At 39.9% G+C, this 22,830-nt stretch overlaps 1 protein-coding gene across 1 annotated transcript in view; it reads right to left on the bottom strand.

The window, feature by feature from the left end:
- ZBTB20 (zinc finger and BTB domain containing 20) overlaps nucleotides 1-22,830 on the bottom strand; it is a 230,198-nt gene that overhangs the window by 108,403 nt on the left and 98,965 nt on the right. The window contains exon 3 of the transcript XR_009114160.1: nucleotides 7,283-7,338. The gene's annotated coding sequence lies outside the window, so the exon portion shown is untranslated. The remainder of the gene's footprint in view (nucleotides 1-7,282; nucleotides 7,339-22,830) is intronic.

The raw sequence follows: 22,830 nt of genomic DNA, 5'->3' as shown, positions 1-22,830 counted from the left end.
GAAATGCAGTAAATTTAATTTATCAGTAGAGCATTTGATACAGTATCACAAGGGAAATTATGAGTTTAGATCAAGATTTGCAAAAGAACTGGAAGGTGAGCCACTGCTTACCTGAAGGGGAGATTGAGCAGTGGTGAAGAAAGAATTATTGGGCAAGGTGAAGGCTGTACTTCCACAATTGTTTAGGTAAATAAAATAGCTTTTTCTATTTAATAATATTTTGGTGGAGCAGGTAGCATTTCTTTACATGGCCCCTCAAAGGTAGGGAGCACAGATTAGGAAAAAGTGGGGGCATGCTTAACAGCTATAAAAGGATCAATCAATACCAATAAACTGCTCATTAACAATATTTAGCTCTCATTCACCTGTAATGTTCAAGTGTTATTTTTCTATCTCAGTTCTTTGGGATGTTCCAAGATGCTGCACCTCTCTCAGCAGTTTACTTGTACATTTTAATTAAATATCTAGTTCAGTTTCGTGCTTTTAAAATATTCTTATTCCCAGAACAGGATGCCCATTCATCTATAAAATCTTGCTGAATGCCTTTGAATTCTGGACCCTGCCTCCCAAGAAAACGCTGCTGGAGTAAGATATGGAGGAGAAATATTTGGTGATCAGAAGTGCTTACAAAAGCATTGCTTCTCCCTGAACACACTATGCACTTTTCTAAATCCAGTTAGGCTATGACACTTTGGAAATACCTGCAGTAGGAAAAGCTGGGCTGTCCACTAGCAGAGTGGCAATGCTGCACTGGCACAAGGCAGGATAGAAGGTGAAGACATTGCCACAGAAGTTAAAATATCAATGTGAGATTAAATTGCAGGCTCCACAATAAAAGATTTGCCCAACGATTTTCAACAAGATAAGAAAAAACAGCATTTTTGACACTCTTCCCTGAGGCATTTTTCAGTCTGCAGGTATTTGAGTGACTAAAATTGCTACCTTTCCATTAAAGTTCACTGGAAGAGAAGCTGCATTTTTGTTTTAGCCTTCTGTGGCAGAATTTAAGTATTTAATGTCATGACTGGACCACGTTAAGGATGCCAGACATTCACTTAAGAAATTTGCCCTAAACCCCAAAATGTAAAAGATTTTTTACATGCAGAAATTGAAAAACTGTTGGAAAAGCTTCATTCTTCAGAGCTGGTTATATGCTGATCACACACAGTAGTTCTCCTTTACAACCTTCAGTGCATATTGCAGAGCATCCAGAATGCTGCAAATTATTTTTGGTCTTTAATGTAGAAGTGGATTTACTGCAAAAATTGAAAAGCAATTAATCTCTTTACAGACATCCAGGATAAGTGAACACGGACAAATATGAAATTTAAATACACACCCAGATCCAAATGTTGCAACTGATCCTTACTTTGGTGATTGGGTGAAGCACGAATACTTCTAAATTGCATGCTATTTGAAGTTGGGATTTCAATTTTGTCCTTGAAAATTCAAGCTGTTTAGAGTATGCTTAAGAAGCTAAAACATTAGAAAACATAATTCAGAAAACTGATACAGCTATTCTATTAAAATTAAAACTCAGTACGATGGAATGGGAGAGAGCAAGATCTATTCAGATCCAAAAGCTTTTGCTTTCGGTGGTGCACAAAAATCTAATATTTTGGGCATGCAAACACATGAAATGAAAGTATTAGCTGGGGGGCTGAATTTGTGAACCATATGCAGCACGATATTATCCAAAATGATGGAAAGCTTCAAGCTGAACAAGAACTTCCGAGGAAGGAATCATTATTTTTCAATATACTGTGATCTTTAATGTCTAAGGGTTCACGTTCACACCAAGAAGTAAAACAGCCTTCACAAAGCACAGCCTGAAGATTACTCACATGTGTTTTGACATGTGCACCTGTGTAATGGCACACAAATGAGCTACCTGGCAGATGATTTGCTTCTTTTTTTAAGTGGGAGTGGTAGAGAGGAAAAGAAGATGGAGGAAATCCTCTTACGAGCTCATTTTCCATTGTGGCGTCTCACACATAGGACATTCAGCATGAACATGGGCACATGGGCAGGCATTTGGACCTCCCTGAGTATTCATATCTCACTGCCAGCTTCAACAGACAAATCTACAATGTCTTGATCAGAAGGTGAATTTTGGGAAACATCCTATTTCTGTATGTTGTTTTGTAACAACTACTCCTCCTCCCCAACTTGTTCTTGGTGCCATTTTTACCCAATATCTGAAGTGTGCACTGGATGGAGGCAGATGCACAACATGATGATAAAGCAGGGTGCAGAGAGGATTTCTGCACTAGGAGAAGGACTCAGAAGAAAGCTCAGACAAGAAAAAGACATGTGGTGATACAGCTGTAAAAGAGCAATGGGCTTGCCAAAGTTGGAAGATAATTTACCATAACTACAAAGGGAATATTCTGAGAAACTCTGCTGCACTCTAGTTGTTTCCATTTTGCACAGTGATTTTGACCTAACAAACTGGTCTGTCTTAATATTTTGATGGCCGACATTCAAACTGCTGTAGGAAATGCTGCTACTGCTTCAGAAAGGTGGTCTTTTCTGTCCAAATATATTAAATTATGCCAGTGTGGGGTAAAAGTGCATTGAACAACTCAATTTCCTCTCTGCCCCCTTCTTTTTTTAGTTAAACCAAAAATATTATGTCTACAACTGTCTAGGTAAAGTCCATTGTTTTTACCGCTGTACTGTGTAATATTTCAAAAATAGTTAACAGTCAATGCGTTATTTCACACTAAGTAAATGAAAAATAACTCAGAACAAAGAGATTGCTAGTATGCATAATGGCAGAAAGGTGTGACATATTCAGCTGTCATGCTGTCCAATCTTGAGTTCAATCTCACCCAGCACCAGTGGATATATTGTAGGTATTGCAATTAGAAGGCAGTTTGCACACATGCCTCTACTGTAATCCACACATCAACTTCACAGCTATGTGCAGTCTTGATTACTTGCTAAACAATTTGAACGCCAACACTTAAACTAATGCCTGAATGAAAAACCGGGACCAAATTTTGCCCCTTTTTGTAAATCTGGCTACGTCTTGAGTTTTCTGGATATTTGGTCTATTTTCATGACAGATGTTTTAAAACAAACCTGTGAACTTTGACAGATTTGTTTTAAATAATGAGTTTTTTCCCATGCACATCTATTGCTTAAGTTTATTTGATGGCTACATCTTTAGATAAAGAGTAAAGCTTAAAATTGTGGCACTGCTCAAAGACATTTATCCCAAGGTGTAGACTTGGTTGAACGGTTTCATGTCTATAAATACACCAGAGTATAATTTCAGCTCTGCTGCCATTTTGAGACTGTTTCACCATTTCTCTCATTTGCCTCTGCCCATGTTGTTTTCTTTTTTGGAACATTCCCTTCCCTTCAAGAGACACGTAATAGCTGGGGAAAAAATATCCCTTTCCTGTCTCAGATTGCTGTTTAGGTGACCATTCCCTTCCTAAACCTCCTAATTTTCATAAGCAGATCAACTGATTCTTCTGGATAATTTACATGCCTATTTATTACATTAATTATGATAATTCTTGAAAAATGCTATCTCTTGAAAGCTGTTGTAAACATAAGGCTTATTACATGTAGACTTTTTTGGCATTTTGCAAATGTTCATTTCTGATTCATGAATAAGCTTGACGTGGAGGTTATTATCCTCTTCTCAAGTAAGGGAGAGCTTCTTAAGAAACCTGAGAAGAGAAAAAGATGCCTCCTCCCTGTTCCTGATGTAGCAATCACTGTTGTTGTTCCTTATCTGCAAAGCAATACTAAGCACAGAACCAGAAAACGGGATTCAGAGGGGCCTAATTAGCTGCTATTTGATGATAATGGCTCAGAGTGGTAACAGATGACAGTTTGGTGGTGAACAAGTACCAAAGCAGGGACATATACATAGATATCAAAAACTATTTGAGCATCATCACGTCTGATAAAGTCAATAAGGATTCTCAGAAACTGGCTACTGGCAGGCTGGAATACTGCTGGGTGTCTTTTGACATACAAATATCACTGACCATATGATGGATGGTTCTCATAACTATGATGAGATCAGTAAGATGCCTCTCAGCTTCCCTTAGGTCATCATTACTTGACCAAATACATCTTCATGAAGCTGGGGAATAAATTGCACTTTTTTGCACTTTTTCCCTTCTTTTCTTTTTCTTTTTCTTTTTCTTTTTTTTTTTTTCTTTTTTAAACCAGGATGTCAAGTAACAAGAATTAGAATCAGTGCTCACTCTGATAGGAATGATGCTGGAGCTCAGTACAACCTAGTTACATCAGAAATCTATTTAAACAAGATGGACAGATATCCATGGAATTATGTTAACATGTTCTGCAACTTCCTTGTATCTGGATGACTTTGGCACACTTTTGATTTGCATTTACCAATGCTAACAGCAGGTAACTTTTCAATTTTGTATGGGTTCCATCTGAACAGGGAGTGCTCTGCAAGTTGAAGAAGTGTCCTGCTGTTGCTATTTATCCTCTGTAGCTATCTCTCCTACTGTAAAGCACCTCAGTAATGTCCATACTGCTACAGGCTGCTTGGAAGACTTCTTCCATGAAAAGAATGATTTTGACAAAGAATATACCGGAGTCTCTCAAAGTCCTGAGGACATTCAAGAAGAGCAGAGATCAACTGTATTCCTCTAAAGTGGGAATACAGTTTGAGGGGGAGATCTATGAAATCCTTCCACCTCCAAAACCCTGATGCCATATAATTAGGCAGATGTGTATGTAACATCTGGGAGAAGGATGAATACTGAATCAGCAGCAAGTTGTGGGAAGTTCTGCTACCAAAAAGAACCCAGACTATCAATGGCCTGAAGGACCTGCCCTCCAGAAAGAACGGGGAAGGCCAGTACAGGAAAAGACATGTCTGAGACATGGTAGGGCTCCTATGGAGCTTGCTAATTTAGGAATAGAAGAGCACCAAGAAGACCTTCTTGGCTGTGCAATAAGCCAGACCCAAAGAAGCAAGAGAGCATGTGATTCTAATCCTACACGTCAAGAAACAAAGGCAGCCAGGCAGGAAACAGCAAATGCATGGTCACACAGCAAAGCACTGTTGAAGAGGGATTTCAGCTCCAGGTTTCCACATGCCTACCTATCATGAAGCCAGCTTGCTGCTTCCACCTAACTGCCTTGCCCTGCAGAGGTAGAACCATGTTAAACTGGTGCCATTGTGCAAATGTTGAAGGCACATGGTGTCTGCCACAGACATAACTGGTTTTGCCACTGCCGTGGGAAGTGTTAACACAAGCTGTGTTAACGCTTCCCGTTCCTGAGTATCATTAACGCTTTTTATTGATATTATGAAGTACTGCAACAAAAGTAATAGGATTTGTCAGGGGCCGTTATAAACTGCCCCTGCTGGATAAATACATAATACATGATGGCAAAGGTCCGATGGGCCTTTAATCAATTGCCTTTCTGAGTCAAATAAATGTCACATTAGACATAAGCCGTGTTGCATTCTGTGGGGGCCTCTGCTCCCCTCATCTCGCAGGCCTGACACCGCCACGGGCAGCTATGGACACGCATAGGCTCCTACTTATATGTAGCAAATATATCAGAGCAAACCTGGAGCAGCATGCTGTAAATTACAGATTTGGGACACCTTATAATGAAAGGCAAAGGAGAAGGGAAAGAAATATGGGGACACCATAGGCATGATAGGTCAACTCAAATACGTCTCCTTGGGAGCTGGCATTGTCATACCACCTTTTGCAGCCACTGCAGCAAATCTCCTCTTTTTGCCATTGGGGCGGGGGAGAAGGCAGCATGCCATTTCCTTCTGCACTGCAAAAGTAGTGGGTCAACTTTAAATGTTAAAGCCACATATTTTAGGTCTAGTATTGGGAAAAGGAAGCTTTTCTGTGGTTTCAGCAAGCACCTTGAAAAAATTATACATGTCCATTTGCACATTCACATCCCTTTAAAGAAATCCCAACAATCGAAACACAATTTGACCATAAAATTTACAGATTTGCAGGTTTAATGCCCCCCCCCCCCCAAATATGAAAGAGCTATTTCTCTTACTGTGCTGTCTTTTTTTTTTTTAAATTCCAGGCACCATTTTAAAAGTCATCTACTTTTCTCTCTGAACAGGTAGGAGACATGAATTTAAATTGCAAAGTAGAGATCTGAAGTAACACAAAGTCCAGGTATATTTGGACGTGGAGTTCTAAACCTAAATTTAAAAGCCCTTATTATTTTTGGCATTCACTACATAGCTTCAGCAGCTTGGACATCCCAAAACAGTGGCTTAAAATGCTGGTGGACATTTGGAAAACCTTGGTCTGTCTTTACTTAACTATAGTAAATATTATGAAGTGGTAGTGCTATATTTCCCCTTATATTTCAACAAGAAGAGTCATTGTTTCAAAAGCACTAGATTTCACTGCCAATATGTATGAAGGAATCCCAGAAAAATGTGAGTTTTTGTTCCAAATGCGCAAAACCATCGTGTGTCAGAACCTGACAAAATTAAAACTCAAATGATAACAAACAAACACTCCCAAAGGCTCTATCCCTTATTCCCCCCAAAAAGGAAAAAAACAAAACTCAAATCCTGAAAAAATAAATTCTTCCTGTTCTGGGTCTTGAAAACACAATTATTATCTGGATAAACATAGTATTTTCTTCAGTTAAAAAGGTCAGCAAATCACCAACCTACAGAGCAGCAGCCAAACTCAAGTGAGTGCAACTAGGTGAGAAAAGAACCCTGCATAACACCTTCCCAAGAAATCGCTGACAGATCTTTAATCCTAATACTGCTGGATGTCAGTAAGAATACAGCGCATTTAATCTGCTCAGATAAGAAGAGCAGCTCAGAGAGCAGCCAGAACTGGATAAGGAAGGGTCCCTCACCACAGGGTCAAACTTCAGCATGGATAGGTTGCAATGCTAGTTGACTGTTTTCTGTACTTGTTTTGCACTTGCACAGCATGGAATACTTTATATTTCATTCTGAACTAGAACACAACAGCACAATGTCCATCAGAACATGTATATCCCCACACACAAACAGCAATCCTCCATACTGTCATCCAGAAATGCACATATAAATTCCAGATAAATCAATCACACAATGTCACTGAACTAAAATCTGAGTCCCATAAGGTGACACTGCATTAAAATCTTGGACTGCATTGAAATAAAAATTCAGTATTGAGTCCTGTGACTATGGGAAGCAACAGAGGCCCCGGGCTGACTTTGATGGAACTTGAAGAAAAGGCACAACTTATATCAATGAAAAGTATAAAATGTTATAAATACTTACACAAGAGACAAGGAAAGGTTCCTCAAGAGAAAGGCCACAAACTGATTGTGAGTGATCTGAGAAGAGAGAAAGAAAAAAGGAAATCAAATTGTTATAAACACACAAAATGATACCAATGTAACAATAGAAAAGAGGGATCAAGGAGATTTACAGATGGTGGCAATTCCCACAGGAGAGGAAAAAAAGAGTTTTAAATTCACAAACATAGATCTTGGAAGTTTTGAAACTACCTGACCCCAGAACCATGTAGCTGAGAAAACTGGTAATGGCTGAGGAGCTTTTCAGTCCTGGGATAATTCCAGGCCAGCAGAGACTAAATATCCTCTGGTGGCTGTTCAACAGTCTCCGTGAAATAGGCTTGTGGCTCCTATGGACAAATGCTCTTATCACAAAAACACTGCCAGATTTGAAAGGCATCCTTCTTAGCAGTCATGCCAGATGATACAGGACTCTGAAACAGAACTCGCCTTCTTGATCCTGACCTCCACAGAAGAGGGGTTAGACTTATTATTAGGGCTGAGAATGCTTACATTACAGCTGATAGCTGCACAGAAAAATTGTGTTGTCTTAGTTCCTTCTGTCAACACAGTATCTTGGACTTGATTGATTTGTTACCCTGAGACCCCTAAGAAAAAAACGAGTGCATGAAAGTGGAATGGCTAAAGGTTTGCAAACTTCTGGTAGACTACAGGTCTACTATGGAGTATCTAAGCTTTACTGCCAACATATTTATTTTCATATTTATTTCCAAAACATAATAACCTGGGATGAAGCAATAAACAAAATTAATCAAAGCCTGATGCTCTGAATTGTAACAAGAAGACACACTCCTGTTGGACACAGAAAACAAAGGCAGATGCTCCCCAAATGTTCAAAGCTACAAATCAGTCCTGTCTCCCCTTCCCTTTGCCAAGCTGAAAAAAATGTGGGTAGTCAGGCCAGACAGTGCTCTCCAGAAGATTGTTATCAGGGGACCAGGAGCACAGTGGAAAACGACCATGGGATCCATGTGGTGTACTCCAGCACTTAAGACATGGCCCTCAGCTTCTGCTTCCTGTCTAGTTACAGGGGGAGATTAGCTCTGTCATTCCTCAGAGGAATTAAAAAAACTCAGAGAGATATAAACCTGAATTAAGAGAGTGAAGGGAAGGAGAGGAGCTGTCACAGGAGAGAGAGAGAGGGAAGGCAGGCAGAAAATCTGTTCAGAGTTGTAGCTACTATTTGTGGGAATTATGGTCCTGGTAGAGGAGGGTGGGAAAGAAAGCATGTGTACAAATCCAGCGCTTGGTTTGCAAGGGAGGTGGAGAAAATACAGCAAAGAGCAGAGACAATCCTAAAAACTGCAGGGCAGGAAACAAGATGCCTATAGCATCTTTTGGACAGGCCACCCAGAGAGGCCCTTTTAACAGCAAATTTCTCTGTAAAGGAGCACACTGCTCCCACATGTAAGGAAGATTTGCATGAGAGAAGACAGGATGGATTCTTGAAAATTCTGTGTGTGATTCTGTGTGATTCTGCACAGACTGAAAAGCTGAAATGACATAAAATGAAAGGAAGGGCAAGATCAAGCTGGTGAAGAGAAGGTCACTATCTTGCTTCCAAGAATCCATTATTCTAGTGAACTGTAACAGGGAAATTCTCCTGGTGGAGAAAAATTTCCTTTCCTAAGCACGTATCCCTTGTTTTCCTCTTGCATTTCTCCTGAAGACTTAACCATGGAAGTCCATGGACTCATCTGTAGTAGATGATAGTGAAGTACTGTTAGGGGCTGGTAGTTGGGTAGTATTTCTTTCAGAGTTTTGGGCAGATAGGACAGTGAGCCACAAACTAGGGAAGAACCTGAGACAAGAGGCCTGAGCCAAAGAATGTGCCTTAGAGTCCCAGAGTTGAAAAAAAAAGTAAAAAAAAAGTGGGAGGCATCCAACATGGAGAAAAAAAAACCAAACCAGAATGGAAAATTTTAGGCTGAGGTTAGAGTTTGGCTCTGTTATAAGCAACATAAAACAAGGTCTCTTAAGGGAAAGCATCATGCAATTTTGACAACATGGATGCCAAAGAATTCTACAAATTATGGCCTGAGATTATGGAGGTGCTGAGTAATGACTTACACAAACATTACCAAGAAATTTGCTCAAAGGAATGAACAAGATTGTCCTGCCTAATTAAAACTGTAGGGTAATTATAGACAGGCACAATACTAGAAGCTGCACACTAGAATCCGGCAAAATCACCAGAACTGAAACACTGTACTTTTAAAAATTATTGCAACCGGTCTGGACACTTGATTATCAGTTTTGTTCAAAAGAAAATATATGAAAACAAAACTTTCCCTGTAAAGTACTGGAAAAACAAGATGTGTCTATGATTCATTCCAGGTTAGATAACTGCAGAACATGTATGTGGGAGAGAAATGGGCCAAATCCTGTTCTCACTGCCTTGTGCAATTATGCTGACTTAATTGAAACCATGAGCAGAACCTGAACCATTAAAATGCTGGGGTGAAAATTCTTATCGTATGGCACTGTTGGTCACTAGAGACATTTAACCTAATTACATTAGATTAACACAGTAGATTTCTTCAAGACATATATTATATAACAACATAAGAAAATGAAGTTGAAGAAAGCAGACCATTTTCCCCCACATCTCTATGTTATAAACAGAATAGTTACCTGTCTCTATTTATGTCTCTTGCTTTCAACCCATTATGGCCCTGTTTGGTGGAAGGGACAAATGGAATCCACTGAACTTTTTTTTTTTTTTTTAATATTGAATTCCTAGTGTTAATTAATCATTATTACTTGGAAGATGTTTTGGCCATTGAACAGAACAGCCAAGGGCTAATCTTAAACCTCTCCTTGCTTCACTGTGGTCAGATTTTTCTCCTTTTCTCTTTTTTTGCTATATGAATAAATTCCATTAAATCACAAAGACTAAGAGACAAGCAAGGTCTACATGTTACGGCTATTTAGGAATCTAGTACCCCCCTGCTTAATGAGAACAACGTCCCTAAACACGGAAGAATTTCTATTTATGGGAAGTTAAGACGGTGAAAACCAGAGGCATGAGTTACATTATATAAGCAGATAATAGGTTTATGATGCTAACTACAATTTTAAAAAGTGACTGAGGCATTCATGTTGAAGTCCACTGAAAGTCAGCAAAATTTTGGCTGTAAACTGAGATGAAATATATTACCTTTGTTAGCTTAAGCATTGCTTCCTTTCAACAACACTAACATCTTAGGTGCCAAAGTAATTTCTGCAATTGGCATTCAGTTGCTTCTTACACTTTATTCATTAAGTGGCTTGAGTTAACCTGCTTCAAGTGCCTTCTTAGCAGTAAATTGGGACAGCGATTCTGCTCCATTTTTGCAAAGTGATTTAGTATCTCTCTGATGCAATGCAGCACACCAAGGTGAGCAATGCTAGTCCTTTAGCCCCAGACTGGGAAGAAGTAGGCTTGAAGAACTGACAACAAATTTAGATAATCCTAAAATGACTGTTTCACCCTTTACTGATACAGAGCCAGTGAGGGGTACAGCTTTATCATGCGTAATATACTCAGTAAACTGGATCTAAGATCCAGAGTTTTGCCTCTCCTCCCCTTCTGGGTGCACTACACCTGCTCAGTATGAAAACTAAAATTTAATCCCAGTGGAAGATAAAGAAAATAATTTACTAGAGAATTCCTCAGTTCAGAGGGAGCCACTGCCATTCTGGGGGGAATGAGCAGACTGGGCTGAAATTCAGTGGAGCCCTTTAAATTATCTGAGGGGGCAAAGAGACTGCACTGCATCTCTGACACAGCAGAGACAGATTACTGCAAAATTAAATTGAGGATTTTAGTGGATATAATTGTTGTTTTTATATATTAATGAATAACAATAATACATGATTCTAAACTGAATACCAGGTTTGACATTTAATCTGAGAGCTTATACCATCCATAAATGTTCATAAACGTCACACGACCCCTACCCTTTGATTGAATTACAATCTAGTACGCAATTTAGGAACCACGGATTAATCTACATAGATTTATATTTCTGCAGGTTACACAGTTATTTGTTGATTTATACCCTTTCCCCCTAAGTGTCCTTTCCATTGAGAATCCAGGAACGCACATGCAAATATTTAATAGGAGAGCAGCTCAAAATCCAGTGACTAGCAACAGATGGAAACTTGGCTCAGTGAAATCTATACTAATTATCATCTGCTTTTTGAAGTCACCTCTGCTAATGGCCAGCAAAATCTTAGTGGCTGTGATACCTTCTATTACCTTCACATTACTTGTTACTACAGCCAGCAATCACCTAACATGTTTCTTGGCAATGCTGTGCAATTAAATTGCCTTTCAATCAGCTTGCTGAGGAATCCAGAGATGGAAACTGCTTTAATATTAGGAGTTAATTACAAGAATGCAGAGCAAGGCAGTCAAATGTTATGTTAGCATACCAGAAATATGACAACACCTTAGCCACAAATGTCACACGCCAGGTAAGGGGCCACATCAGGAGAAGCAACGCGGCAACGTAGAGAGGAAAATGACCTTCAAGTTCCCCCTTGTTTTTTTCTCCCTGCGCTCATGCTACTTGAAGTGACCACCTTCTGTAGCAGTCAAAATATCTGGAATTTCAGTGACCTGTATTAACAGGCTTCACTGCACATTGGTGTCTGCCTGGGGACTGACAGTGACACTAGCAGTGTGTCACAGCACAGATGTGGTCCAAAAGGCACACTGAGAAAAAGCAGTTCAGCCAGAACTGACCCATGCATGGGCCCCATCCTGCTCCTTTTGAAATCCAGCAAGTCTTTGCAGAGGGCTAACAGGGCACATTCCTTTGTTGCTCTGCATCTTCATCTCTGTGTGCCCACCAAAAGAGGAAGCTCCACAGTCCAGCCCTTGTCCTCATGCACTCCTTCATTCACACACTGCTGAGGGGAAGGGCTGGCCACGCTGTTTAAGAAGACAAGAAATGAACATCACTCAGTGGAGCTAGTGCTTGGAAAGGTTTGAACTGAGGAGATGGTTTTACATCTGACAGCTTATTGCAGGGAAGGAGAAAGCTCATATGGGAGAGGACGCTGCAAACACAGCTTGAGAGCCAGTTACATGGCCATGTATAAACCCTTAGTCTGCAATACTGGAGAATCAAAATAAAATGATCTTTAGGAAAGGACAAGAAGTTTTTCTATACACATTAGCATGAACATGTCTGTATGCATTGCCACACACACATGTATTTTTGTTATGCATCATGAAAGAATTTGAAAAAAAAAAATCTACTCAACTACCGCTGCATATGCTTTATTAAATTAAATAAACAGCCAAACTGTGGTTCTGTGAAGAATGCAGCGATGACTTGACAACAATTTTGAATCAAAATTCATTCATATTTCCATCACTCATTTTCCAAAGACATAGTTTGTTTAGAAGCTATAGTCCACCAAAGATAATAGAAAAGGTTTCTTCTCCTGTTTCCTCTCCCAAATTTGAAGAGAGAATGTTGTAAAGCAACTATGACACAGCTCAAGCTTACATTTTCTTTCACTAGTGTATTTAATGTCAGTAGTGTATTTAAAATCATTGTTAAATTTGGGCTGTTAAGGGTAGTAAAAGGAGACTTTAAAATTTTCTTTTATAATTAAGAATGCCTATAATTTTAGCCTTGTCTTTTTCACATTACCAATATGTACTCGGAAAAACAGACTTCAAATGGGCATTACAAATGCACACACACAAAAATGCTTTTATAAACCAGAAAACTCCACAGACCCACAACTAGAAAACACAAACGAAAAATCTTTATGGAATAGATTTTTCAGCACACTCTGCCTGCCAGGAAGGCTGGATAATATGTTTTGATAAGACAAAAGAAATTAATCCAACCCAAATTTGGACTTTCATGTATATGTAAGCTAATTACAAAAGACATCAAGCTGACTCATTCCACAGGTAACTCAGCCCAAAGTAAGTCCTAACAGCTGTTCTCAGTGAAAACAATGAGACAGATGAAATAAGAACAGTAATCTCTTGCATCTGCAAACTGAACTCTAATTAACATCCATTGGAGGTCTCTTGCTCCCTAAGAAGAACTTCAGTCAAGAAAACCCTCTATACAAAGCACCTCAGAGGAAAACATCTTTAAAGGAAGAGCAGGAGAGTTCTCTGGAAGCAACAGCACATTACAGCTTCAGCAGCAGTTGCTTTAAGGGGCTCAGGGTGAGGGCAAAGCCAGCAAAAAGGTGAGGAAGAAGGAAGGTTAAATATATTCTTGTTTTATAATGTAAATGTAGCATTTTGAGCATGCATCTTGACTTAAAAGATGGCCTGGAATAGTACTTCTTTTATCTTTCTGTAACTCTAAGGACTGACTACCTCTTTGAGGGATGTGTTGCAATGAATGAAACCAGGGCATTTTGTTGGCAGGTGCTTGGCCAGGGCTGGCAGGAGTAGGCTGCCCAGCACCACCTCCCAGAGCCACAGCATGCCCTGCTCCTGCTGCCCACCACCACCCTGGACAAGGAGGGCACTGCTGGGGACTAATTCTGGGAACAGAATACCTGGGAAGGGATGGCCACTGCCAACATCACTCCCAGTGCCCCTTTCTGACTGCCCAAGGGGGCTGTGCTGTCAGCCAGCTTCACAGCTCTGGTGGCAGCTGCTGCCTGCTCCTGTCTGTAATCCTTCCCAGGCTCCTGAGCCCCTTCTCCATCACCATGTGCCTGCTCCCATCAAGAGACCATGAAGGAGCAAACACGGCACTGGAAAAATAATGGTTGCATTGAGACTGGGTTGTTCCCGCCCAGCATACAGCCAGCTCTCTGTTCACTCTTGCAAAAGAGAGAAAAGATAAGTCATAAATCAGCTGTTGACCAGATGAGTTCTCTTTGTGGTCCAGAAGCAATTTGGGCATTTTCATTTTATAAAATTGTTTGTGTTGGTTTCTCTTGGCACTTAGAATTCAGCTTTGAAACCCTAAACACAAGAAAATAGAAAAATCTACCAAACTATACAAGGATACAAACCTAAAAGTTCTGTCTGCCTTTCAGGATCAGACCTTCAAAATTATGTCTTGGCTCTGATCACAGCTGTAGGTGAATTTTCTATTCTGAAGGAGTGTGGTTGAAGTGGCAGCTCACAAGCTGGATCTGTTGTGTTACACCACAGCCACATCAATTCATGCTCTCCTTATTGCAAGGTGGATAAGCAATGAAGCATCTTTGCTTCCCTGCTTGGAGGTTTGCAGTCCTAGCGCATGGTCCCTGTTCCCTACACCCTCTCAAGTACCTGTCCTGAATTCTGCAGTTCCAAAACTGGACTGCACAGTATGAGAAAATACAATCAAATAATACTAAATTATTTAGACATATGACACTTGAGTAACCAAAATGTTAAACTGAGAAAGCAAGGTTCTAGGAACTAAATGCATCTTTATTAATAATAGCAATTAGTGAAGTTGCTATTAATAAGGAGATAATTACTATAAAATCTAGTGATACATACAAATAGGCTACTAATGTGAGGAAGTGACCCTGAAAAATGAGTTTAAGTTACTGGTTGGGTGCTTTCTACTGCTAATTATTATTTGCTTTCTGGATATTAATGTTTCTTTATCATGAATTGATAAATCCAGTGGTGTTGTGATCACTAGTCTAAATGGTGTCTTTGGATCATATGTGGTCCCAAGAGGCATGACACTCCACTGTATGTAATTTATTTCCACAGTGAGACGTGCTGACTCTCCATAATATTTCTTTCATTTTAACATCTGACTAACATTCAATTTGGGACATAAGTACTCTGATATATAATTTTCCCCTGATGGCACTGCAGAGCAGAACTAAAGGGCACTGGCTGAGTGTGTGAGTACTGCAGAATCTGGAGAACAGGCTGGGCTGGAGTGCTAAGTTGGATTGGGAACGCTGCAAAGCCTGACTGGAGGGCTGTGCAGGGATTTAGGGCTCTGCATCACCCATGGCTGGTGGGCCACAAAGGGTATCAGCAGAGTTCTGGCAAGCCCTAGGCTGGAGTTACATTGGACTTCAAAAATCCAGCTTGCTCTCTTTGCTGAGAGCTGCATGGTTTAGGACTTGACTGTGAGGGTGTTTGTTAAATCAGAAGCAAAGTGGCAGCAATATCACTGTGGAAAAGTGTGAGCAGGTCAGATCCATTGCCATGATAATTTAAAGAAATTCTCAGGATGTTTTCTTGACTGCCTATCCCTAAAGAAATCCCAACCTGACTCTATGAAGACCTATAGGAATATCTTAACCTGACAAGATATATGGAATATCTAACCATAGACAAGAGCAGCAAATCCTTGAAAGATAAGAGAGCATGTGACTTGTACTCAATGTTTAAAAATTTTTACTGCTTAGAACATGACCTGTGTTCTTGGGAGAGCACACAACACTTGGAACAAGACTAAAAGCATTACAGAAAGATTTCACTTGCCTTTAAACACCTGCAGACACACTGAAGTCACCAGGGTCATGCAGCTGTACCTCTGTGAGCAGTGTTAAGCCCTCAGCATCTACAAAGACAGGTTAAGTATGTGTTTCTTTTGAGTTTTCCAGGAGAACCAACTGTTTTCTCCTACTAGGCCATTATCAACACTTTGGAATTTATCTTTCACCTGTGTCTTCTCACTTTATACCTGTTAAAATAAATCAAAACTCCCTTATAAAGCTCTACTAAAATGGCTTCTGGGAAAAATACTCTCCATTTCATATTTGGTATGAGAAGAGCGTATTCTGTAGCATGCACTTACTTCTGTGATGCGTGCCCTGAAAACTGAGTTTCAGAGCAACCAAACTTTTCATTGCTCTTTTACATGGGGATGAGTGGCTGAAGTGTCAAGAATGCAGTCTCTTACCACAGAATCTGATCCCTCTTATCACCAAACATGATGTTGTTTTATAGGAACCAGTTCCTAATTCTAAGTTTTACTGCCAATATATTCAAACCACCTCCCCTCCTGAATCCCAGTTATATCAGTTTAACCTTGATTTGCCTCCCTCCCTGACCCTCACCACCAAGGTGATGCTGCAGGGAGTTTAAGTAGTGCAACAGCAGAGAAGCTTAGATGGAATTTTTCACCAATTCTTCCATCTTAACGGGAGTATTCATTTGATAACATAGATAGATGACGAGACAGGGCTGTCGATTTAACCAAATTATTGCAAGAAATAATTGAAGGGAAAAGTCAGACGTAATATAAAAGAAACCACACTGCAAGTACCTAGCACCTTCTCTAGTAGGACTTAGCTTAGGAGTGACACTCTTGTTCCATTCCTGAACTTCCTCTCCTGAACATCTTGGGCTATCTCAGCCTGGTAATTTCCTTTGCTGACCCAGTCAACAAATAGAAACAATATTTATAACGAATTGTGGGATATGTTTCATGAAAGACTGAATTTTTTCTCAGATTTTCCAAGCTTCCTAGTTTTCCCTAACACAGCACAGTTTATCCATATATATACAGCTCATCCAGAGAGCAACCAATGTGACCTAAAGTTGTGGAGTTCAATATAGATAATTTCAGGAGCTTTATTTGTAAAAAAACCTAAAAATCCTCCCTACGAGCTGAACATCACCTTTTGCTTTATGGGGGTAATTCTCCTTATTCCAATTTATGGAATGAAAAAAGGAAAGAAGAAAAGCTAAACTGATCTTGAAGCTGATTGATACTAAGGCAGAACTATGAAATGAACTCACATCTTTTGGTGCCCAGTTTAGAACCTGCATCACATCAAATGAGAAGAAAAATCCTCACAGAAACCTAAAAATCCACATGCATGCTCCTTTCTGTGAAGAAAATCCCTTTGATTGCTGAAGCCCAAATCAAACAGCAGACACCAAGATTTCACCAAGTCTCTTAGTGGTGAGACATAGTTTGCACTACTTATCAGCTTTTCTGCAAAGCTAAGTGTCCATTTCACAAGGATGAAACCAAAACCAAACAACTCCAAGAACTCATCTACACTCAGTTTACACAGTTCACTGCATCCATTTGGTCCAGAAAGTAAAGCCTTCTTTGAGAGTTGTATTTAAATAGAATCATTATACCATTTTCCCAGTTATCCAAAAATGCAACAGCTTACCATGACCACACAGAGGTTTATAGGTGAGCCAGTTTGAGAAGGAGCACAATGAAATGGCTTTGCAGTTTAAGAACATGTCACTTCTGTAGATGGACCCTGTCTCGTAAGAGACTGCAGAGTTGTACTCAGAGTTAGTTTGGGAGATGTGTCGGTGGGGGAGGAAAGTCTGGGATCCAATGGACACTGTAGAGCATGAGAGCAATGCTACCTTTGTTTTGCAACCCATTATTTTCATATGAACATGAATCAGAGAGATAAACTATGCCAATTTCTTCATAGCTGACTTGTTACAGGATATTGTTTGAGTCTTCACTAATGACTCCTTGAGGTTGGATATTACTGTGATTAGGAGTTGGGAGGATAGAGGTCTGAGACCTTTCAAAGGAAACATTTTGTTCAGAACTGTTACAAGAAAATAAAGTCAGCATTACAGTAACTTTAACAACCTAACCAGGATAATGGTCTGTTCATGTAGACAGTGCTTTTGCTATTTTAAATGAGGGAGATAAAGTTCATGTAAGATGGGAAGCTGAGATACACTGCTATTCAGTCTGGGGGATCAGAAATCTGTCAGCCTGAGAAATATGAGTATCTGTGGAAATGCACCAGACAAGGTAGGAAGGTGAAATTATTAGCAGTTGGAAAACAAACAAACAAACAAAAGAAGAAACAAACAAACAGCACTTAAAATTATGAATTAATGAATTTAAGAAGCTTCAATGCCCTTGGAAACTTACTGAGATAGATTTTGGGTTTATGCTAAAGCAGGCTGTAGGCAATGCTATTCTGCACTGACAATTATCCCAGAAAGTCTGGTGGTTGTGCCCATCACTGAGGCTGGCATAAAACATCCTACTGGCTTTACTGAGCGTGAAATAAAGAAGTAGCTCTACACCATGTTCATTTTTATCCAAAGTAGATAAAAAAATATTCCTTGGAGACAAACACAGGTTTTGTGGGATCTTATTCCCCTCTAGTCTCCTATCTGCTTTAGCCACAAAATGTTAAGTTTCCTTATTGCCAAAAACTGATATTAAAATAACCCACTTAGAAAGTAAGCTGTGAGAGAATGCATTTTAAAATAAAGCATCCTTTTCTTTCATTTTCAGCTCTATCATTTAGCAGCTCCAGTTTTAATCACCAGCATCTAGAACTTGCCATTATGGCATGATCAGAACTACCAGTGTTTCTCCAGACTCCTTTAAAGCCTCCAGTAGTGCAAGGTATCCAGCAGAGGTATCACCAGACTGTGGTGACCTTCGCTGGAGGATTTTGAGTAAACCATGTATTTGAGAAAAAGTAGAGAGTTTTGTTATTCAAAGCACTCAACTATTTCCATTTCAGTGCAAGTAGAATGGCAAAAAATACTGAGAAATGTGTCGTGTTCAGAGCTTTTTAATGCAAACCTATCAACAGACCAACCTACACACTTAAAGAGCTAAGACCATGTCTCTGTCCTAAAAGAGCCCTAAAGAAAAGTCAAGGACTATATACCACAGAGAAGATTCATTTACTAAGAGAGCTACACTGTGTTCCCTCAAAATATGTTTTCCTGGGGACAGGAAAAAGACATTATATGTAACCTGAGAGATGATCACTGTTTCCTAGCTTCAAAGAAGGGAAAACCATGTGAGTAAACAATCTCTCCCATGTGCACTACACAAACGTGATCACTGGGAAGGGCTTAATGGAATCAGGTTGTCAAAATGATGAAGCTGAAAAAGCTTTTACAGATTGTGTCCATGACAAAAACTTTAGCATAATGTATATAGTGCAGAGTGGTTTTTGTCATGGCAAAAAGGAAGGAATATCATTAATTCAGACACTAACCGTAAGGTTCTGCTGAAAATCTCCATGGGATAAATTGCAGAAATAGAGCCTTGACCAGACAAATGGAGCCAGGCAAGTCCCAGTTCTTGTTAGAAGTTATCGAAAGTGCCATTGAGTTTTTAAAGTCTGTCATCTCTGGTAGATGATAAGAAAAGGGTTGGGCTGTTTTCCTCAGATCTACAAGCATCTGGCTACAGTCTTGCTGGGGCATATACATGATTGGAATCGAAAATGAGCTCGTTTAAAAGTGCTTCTTAAAGGGACCCTATTCATACACAGTACTTTCTCCCCAAATCTTTTATGGGAAAAAAGCTCATTACGGTCACACAGACAAATGCTGTATAATCTTTCACCCTGTCCACTAGCAACGTGTTCAATCCAATTTACAGCACTTCCCGCTATTCTACTTCTGGACTCCCCACACAGCTCTCCTAAATGCATACCCATCCTGACCCACTGCTCCCCACCTGCTGCTCTTTCAATTTCAGGCTTCCCTGGAGCACTGACTGCCATTCATGCCTAATAGCAAGGTGGAGCAACTTGATTATACAACTCTGAAAAGTGAAATTTCTGAGCCACTTTTAGACACAGGAACACCATAATTAAGACACACATTACTGTACGTTGGAATGCTCTGGATAGGGATGAGAATGGCCTTCACTTCAGGAAATGTCATTTTGTACCCGTGACAATATATATTCATCTGAAAAACAAAACTTTCTGATTGGAGTTCCTTTAAACTCCTTCTCAGCTTGCTGACAGATCTATCCTTTCTCTTTGCATCTATGTCAGCACGAAGGGAAGTAAGGGCTGGCAATAAGAAGAGAGAAATTTTCAAGGATTCATTTACCTGGCAAGTTCATACCCCTATATGCCTTTGGAAGATGCACCTGTAGATTTCAATTTTTTTTCCAATAAAACCTATTTTTTATCTACCTTGGGCAATGCTGCTCACTAAGGAGACCCAATCTGCTTCAAGTACTTGACATTTGGAGCAGGGGTGCATAGGTGGCATCAAGCAGTGCAATGGACCACATGACACAACTGATGTACAGCACTGTTTTGTATCCTGACAGCATTAATGTTAAACTTTGAGCCTTCAAACCATGTACCCAAGCTTATGCTTAAATTCAAATGTGTGAATGAAATGGGATTCAAGGATATAATTAAAATTCAACCTTTACTTCAGAATCCTTTTAACAGAATTGGACTTATGCATGCATTTAAATGGTCTGCCTTGTAAAGACATTTATTGGGCTGAAGTAAGAATTGGGAAGAAGAGATGAAGACATCATTGTAAGTTAGGTACACAAAGGACTAGAGGGAAAAAAAATGCTACTATGAAATTATAGAAGATGGTGACTCCTTTTAAAAGACAAAAAGCTTTTTTGTTGCAAGTCTAGATTTACTGATACTCTATAGCTTCCTGGTTAAGGATGCAGTTAGATTTTCTCTCACTATTTTTCTTTAAGCTAATCCATCACCACTTGGAGAAGGTCAAGCCAACTCCTGGGCTGATTCCTTTACCTGCACAAGGGGGGTGAGAAGCATGTGCAAAAAGCCATCTCTCACAGCACTTACCACTTAGAGGGTGAAACTGAGCTGCTGATAGTTCCCTACCTGAAAGTGTAGGAAAACCTGATTTTTCAAGCCTGCCCACTTAAATGTTTGGCCAAAGCAAACACACAAAGAGTGTGACTGGATCTGGAGCAAACTAATTTGGAAAAGTAAGCGAATACTCCTGGACTTTTTGCCTGTACATGCATTAATGTCCACACAGTTGTTCTTTTATTAGGCATAAGAGGCCTTTCTGGTTGACACTGTGAACCAGAGCATCAGTCTCATCCCAAAGAAATATCTGGCACATCTGCCAGCTTCCCAGCTTCCCAAGATTGTGTCTGTCAATATGCCCGTGCACAGGGTAGGAGCAGGGGTGACTCAGAAGGACTGAGCAGGACTGACAATAGGGCTTGCATCAAAGGTAGAATTTCCCTGTCTCTCTGAAATGCAGACATTTTACAAGCCTTTCTCCCTGAAGGAATTAGGATTAGACTTCAAAGCTGCAGAACAAAACAGAGTCATACAGGCACACAATTATTGGACTAAGTCCATGGACAATGATACCAAGGGGTTTAACGTCCATGAGATCTTTTCAGGCTATTGTAGTGTCCTTTCTGTTCTGAGAGCTCTCCTGCCAGAGGAAGCCTCCGAGCTCTCTGGCAGCACTGCACAGGCTGCCGGGACAGCACCGTGTGTCCCCAGCCTCACCGGTGGTATCATATTCCCACCAGAGAGACTCAGTATGCATCTTTCATGTTTCTTAATAAAGGAAAGGATTACAAGGTACTAAGAGTATCAGACTTAACCCCACCAGGTCCTCTTTCACCCCAATTCTCTTCTTCCAAGCTGCTCATTACATCAACTCTAAATTAATTTATCTTAGGTAAACAGCACAGAAATATTATAAACAGAAGCAACTCCTCTTCAACTTGCAGCACTTTTTTTTTCTTTTAAATTCTTTAGAAATAGAAGTGGGAAAAAATAATATATGTATGTAACAGAAAATGTTCTCTCACTACTTTTCCTTTTTTTGGTTTTTAAACTGTTTTTATCTTATATAAACAGTGGTGATGGAACTATAAACACCATTATTCCACCTCCATGTTAATACTCTTATTATCTTGCATAAACAGAAGTGAACGAATACGTACATGACACCAATCAATCCTTAGGAAAAAAAAAGGAGCGAGAAGTTTTTATCTTTTATAAACAGCGGAGGAAGAACTTAATGAATTCAAAATGTAGTTTTCCTGTTTATATTATTATGATCTGAAAGTAGAAACCAAATGATGTATATTCAACATCGTGCAAGCAGCCAGTTATGAAATACTTTCTGCTGACTTCAAGAGTAAACGCAGCACCAGTGAAATCTGCAGGTCCTGGGGGTTTGAAAATTCTCAAACAATAGAGAAAGGAATCTCCTGTGATACTTTTCCAAAGTTCTTCAGCCCCTTCCTTGAAGGGCCACCCAAGACAAAACAGTACAGCTCAGTCTCTATGATGAACCCTCAGTACTTAGTCTTTCTGGTGAGATTCCCAGATATAGGGAGGCAATTAATACAGATGGATTTGTGTAATGTGGACACCTGCCACTAGAAACTGGGCTCAAACCCCTAAGTCATTTCACAGAGGCCACCCAACAGCTGCTCGACAGTAATGACTTTGGGGCATGATTGACCTAGGTCAGATTTAAACATGTAACTTCAAGCTGATAGGCTCCATATGTCAGTACTAATCCCCATAACCACCCACGCCTTCTGCTTTCTTATTTTTGTGTGTGCTTTTTTCTGGCTGGTCTTCTAAAGCCCATCTCCAAGCCTGAAAGATTCTTCCCTCTACCTCGGACATCAGTCTTAACTAGGATGAAGTGTAGTTGCAAATTTTTGCCCATTACCACAGTTTTCTGTAGTGGATCCTCCCACCCTTTGCTTTAGTCATGCAGAGTTTACCTCTTTCTCATCCTAAATTGTCAGCAATGGCAGCTGGGTTTCCCACAGAGGATGAGTAGAGGAGATTTTTTTTCCTAGGGCCTGTCTGTTTTCAAAAAAG

Source organism: Melospiza georgiana, chromosome 2 (assembly GCF_028018845.1).
Source record: "Melospiza georgiana isolate bMelGeo1 chromosome 2, bMelGeo1.pri, whole genome shotgun sequence".
NCBI lineage: Eukaryota > Metazoa > Chordata > Aves > Passeriformes > Passerellidae > Melospiza > Melospiza georgiana.
The sequence above is the reverse complement of the archived record's forward strand: the minus strand, read 5'-3'. Positions and strand labels throughout refer to the sequence as shown.